This window comes from Artibeus jamaicensis, unplaced genomic scaffold, assembly GCF_021234435.1.
Source record: "Artibeus jamaicensis isolate MK-2021 breed Jamaican fruit bat unplaced genomic scaffold, CSHL_Jam_final contig_466, whole genome shotgun sequence".
Classification (NCBI taxonomy): Eukaryota; Metazoa; Chordata; class Mammalia; order Chiroptera; family Phyllostomidae; genus Artibeus; species Artibeus jamaicensis.
The window spans coordinates 16,668,040-16,673,147 of NW_026521844.1; positions in this window are offsets into that span (position 1 = coordinate 16,668,040).

Sequence of the window (5,108 nt, forward strand, 5' to 3'; positions counted from 1 at the left end):
TGATCTCAACTGACTGCATAATTAATCTACCCAGATATGCTTAAAAGAACTCACCTATTGGAGAAATTAAACTGTGTTCCTGAGAAACGCATCTCAGAGTCTGATGAAACCCAATCACTCTTTTTCTCAGTTCTTGGGGTAATCTCATGTGAGCTTCACTTCACTTCGTCTAATAGTTTTAATGTTTAGTCTACACAGACTAAGAATCATTAATTTAAAATAGACTAAATTAAAAAAAAACAGGGGTAAACTGGACTTTGAAGGATTTAAATGCACTGACCTTTTAAGAAGAGCCTTTCCGGTGAGTTCTGGCCAAGATGGAGGTATAGATAGAAAGGCTTCACTTTCTTACACAACCAAAAGAAGAATAACAACCAAATAAAAAATACACAAGAATTGCCAGAATAGCAAACTACATGGAACTCTGGCAACTAAGGAGTTAGAGGAACATTCATCCAGACCGATGTACCCAGACAAAAAACTATGGTCCTAGTGAAAAGATCAAAACTCCAGAAAAAAGAGCTAAGCAATGAGGAGATAAACAACCTATCTGATGCAGAGTTCAAAACACTGGTAATCAGGATGCTCACAGAGTTGACTGAGCTCAGTCACAAAATGAAGGAAGAAATGAAGGCTACACAAAGTGAAATAAAGCAAAATATATGGGGAACCATCAGTGAAGAGGAGGAAACAGGACTCATATCAATGATTTGGACAAGAAGGAAGAAAAAAACATCTAACCAGAACAGAATGAAGAAAACAAGAATTAAAAAAAATGAGGAGAGGCTTAGGAACCTCTGAGACAACTTCAGGTACTTTGACCTCTGAATCATAGGGCTGTCAGAAGGAGAAGAGGAAGAGCAAGAAATTGAAAACTTATATGAATAAATAATCAAGGTAAACTTTCAAAATCTGGCAAAGGAAATAGACTGCCAGAAAGTTCAGGAAGACCACAGAGTCCCAAGGAAATTGGACCCAAGGAGGAGCACATCAAGGCACATCATCATTAAGTTACCCAAGATTAAAGATAAGGAGAGAATCTTAAAAGCAACAAGAGGAAATGAGAGAGTAACCTACAAAGGAGTTCCCATAAGACTATCTGCTGATTTCTCAAAAGAAACCTTACCAGTAAGAAGGGGCTAGAAAGAAGTATTGCAAGTCATGAAAGGCAAGAATCTACATCCAAGATTACTCTATCCAGCAAAGCTCTCATTTAGAATAGAATGGCAGATAATGTGCTTCCCAAATAAGGTAAAGTTAAAGGAGTTCATCATCACCAAGCCCTTATTATATGAAATCTTAAAGGAGCTTATCTAAGAAATAGAAAAAGATCAAAATCTATAAACAACGAAATGGCAAAAATGCATAACTCTCAACAACTAAACCTAAAAAACAAAGCCAAAAACTAAGCAAACAACTAGAATAGGAACGGAATCACAGAAATGGAGATCACATGGAGGGTTATCAGTGGGGAAGGGGAGGAGAGAATAGGGAGGAAGAGGTACAGGGAATAAGAAATGTAATTGGTAGGCATAAAATAGACAATGGAGGTGAAGAATATAGTATGGAAAATAGAGAACCAAAGAACTTATATGTACAACCCATGGATATGAACTAAGGGGGGCGGGCAATGCTGGAGAGTGGGAAGTACAAGGTAGAGGGGAGATAAAAAAGAGAAAAATTTGGGACAACTCTAAGAACATAATAAAATATACTTAAAAAGAACAGCCTTTCTTGAAATCCATAGTTTAGACAATATGAATGACTCTGAATGACATAATGTTAAATGAAATAAGCCAAAGACAAATGACCTCACTTATATGTGAAATCTTAAATAGTCAAACTCATTAAAGGAGAGAACAGTGGTTACCAGAGCCTGGGGCCTGAAAAAAATGGAGAGATGTTGGTTATAGAACACAAATTTTCACTTATGCAAGATGTAAGAAGTCTAAAAATATGTTAAACAGCAGTCATCTATTTATTAACTTATGACTAATAATGCAATATTTTATGCATGACACAAATTTCTGCTTCTGATTCATGTCACATAAGATTAGCAGTCAGAACTTTTTATAAGTAAATATAAAAATATATTTTCAGACAATCTGAACAAAAATGAATCACTTGGCAAAGCTGTTATGTGACTCATATAATGCCATAATTATCAGTCATGTCTTAGAGCAAGGAATTTATACTCTCCACTTTGTAACAATATTAAATAAAATTATAAGACAAACTGTTTGATAGTTTATATTTGTTTACCACTCTGTTAAAACCAAAAGTTAGTAAAGTTTATATACTTATTGAAAATCAAGATGTACCAATTACCTATTGGTATTTGACATCTATTTGCTCTGTGTTGTCAATTGAGATGAAGTGAAATTGTCTAAAGGTATTATTAACAGTATTAACATTAAAAATATTCGGCGGCATTCATACTTTGTATCTTTTATCCATTTCCTTAAACTTCATTTTTTAACAGTTTTCTCAGTAATCTTGAAGTTCCATTTCTTCGGAACATAATTCTATAAAAGCTTTCTATTGTTTCAACTAAGTTAGTCATAATGTTTTATATATTTTTAACAATCTTTGCTTCATTCTTCCTTTTTCTTATATTCAAAATGTTATTCTCATTATTATTAATGACTAGAAAGTAATATGACCAATCCCACAATAGTTCTTGTTGTTTCTAATTAACTTCTAACAGAGCAAGTAGGTTTACAATTCTTAAATCCTAAGTATCTTATTTATTATGCACTGTACACAGGCAATATTATGCGTGACTGACCTAGGAAGGTCACTAAAGAAGATGCTGCATTAAAAATATATTCAGGGCAGACTTCTGCTCAAGGTGGTGGCATAGGCAGACATAGCATGCCTCTCCACACACCCATATCAAAATTATAACAAAAATTTGGAACAAGCTTCACTCAAAACCATCAGAAATTGAGTTGAATGGAAGTAGGACAGCTACAAAATTAAGAAAACCATATCCATCCAGACTGTTAGGAAGGGCAAAGACCTGGAACAGACTGGTATCTCACTCATGTGTAGTGAATAAAAATTTGAGAGGGATCTCTCAAGAGGGAGGAGTCCCATCCCCACATCAGGCCTCCCAGCCCAGGGTTCAGGTACCAGGATGATAAGTCCCCCAAATTTCTGGCTGCAAAAAAGAGCAGGGATTGAGTTGGTAGAAGAAACTGCCAAAGCACCAAACAATTCTTCTTAAAGAACTCACACACAGACTACTCCCTCTGAAATCCAGCACTGAAGTAGCAGCTTGAAAGGCATCAGTCATATACAGGGAGAAACTGAAGTTTCTGGCATGAAGGCAAGCAGAGGCCATTTTCCCTTTTCTAAACCCTACCCCAACAGAACTGGCAGCTCAGTCAGAGTGACCCTGGGCAAAACACAGGTGGGGACTGACCTTGGCCTATACCATGCAGAAAACTCAGGGCCAACATATTCAGTGGACAGCCACAGACAATGTTCCACTGAAGTACCTACACCATGTCCCTGCACAGCTGATTCTCCTTGGTGTTAAGTGGTCACAGTCAATCCTCGCAGTTGACTGGCCTGGGTAAATCCCCCTCTTTGATCTGCCAGAAGCAACCAATGCTCATCTATAAGAATGAGGTGTACTCAGCCCACACAAAGGGTGCATCTTGATAGGGGATGCTGTGCCACTGGTCCCTATAGGACACCTACCACATGAGGTTACAGTACCAAAACACGGAGTCAAAGCAGCTCTACCTACTACATAGGAACAAACACAGGAAAGTTGCCAAAATGAGGAGACAAAGACACATGGCTCAAATGAAAGAACAGATCAAAACTCCAGAAAAAGAACTAAAACAAATGGAGATAAACAATCTATCAGATGCAGAGTTGAAAACACTGACTGTAAGCATGCTCAAGGAAATTTGTGATTTTCTCAGCAGCATAAAAAAGATACAGTCATAAATGAAGGATACATTTGTTGAAATAATGAACAATTTGCAGAGAAACAATAGTAGAATGAATAAAACTGAAAATCAAATCAATGATTTGTAACATAAGGAAGCAAAAAACAACCAATCAGAATAAGAAGAAGAAAAAAGAATCCCTAAAAATGTGGACAGTATAAGCAGCCCCTGCAACAACTTTTATAGGTCCAACATTTGCCTCATAAGGATGCCAGAAGGAAAAGAGAAAGAGAAGAAATTGGAAATCTATTTGAAAAAAAATAATGAAAAAATATTTTTCTAATTTGGTGAAGGAAATAGATGTGCCAGTTCAGGAAGCATAGAGAGTTTCAAACAAGATGGATGCAAAGAGGCCCCTTCCAGTACACATCATAATTAAAATGCCAAAGTTTGAAGATAAAGAGAGAATCTCGAAAGCAGCAAGAGAAAAGCAGTTAGTTACCTACAGAGGCATTCCCATAAGACTGTCAGCTAATTTCTCAAAAGAAACTTTGTAGGATAGAAGGGATTGACAAGAAACATTCAAACTCATGAAAAGCAGGGACCTACAGCCAAGATTGCTCTACCCAAAGCTATCATTTAGAATTGAAGGGCAGATAAAGAACTTCCCAGACAAGAAAAAACTAAAGGAGTTCATCATCAGCAAATCATTATTATATGAAATGTAAAGGGACTTAGTTAAGAAAAAGAGGAAGATCAAAACTATGAACAATAAAATGGCAAAATATACATATCAACAATTAAATGTAAAAACAAACTAAGCAAAAAAGAAAAAATAGAGACAGAATCATAGATACAGAGAACATTTTGATGGTTGCTAGATTAGAGCGGGTATGGGGAATAAGTGAAGAGGTGAGGGGATTAAGGAGTACAAATAGGTACTTACAGAATAGCCACAGGGATGTAAATTACAGTATAGAAAATGGAGTAGCCAAAGAATTTATACACATGACCTGTGCATATGAACAATGATGTGGGGACTGCCTGAGGGAGTGGAGGATGCTCAGCGGAGGGGAACAAAGGGGGAAAATCAGGACCACTGTAATAGCATAATCAATAAAATATAATTAACTATATATATTTTTTCACTGGCATAATAAAGTAATATTTATGAATTTACAGGTCAGTAGGACCTAATTACCT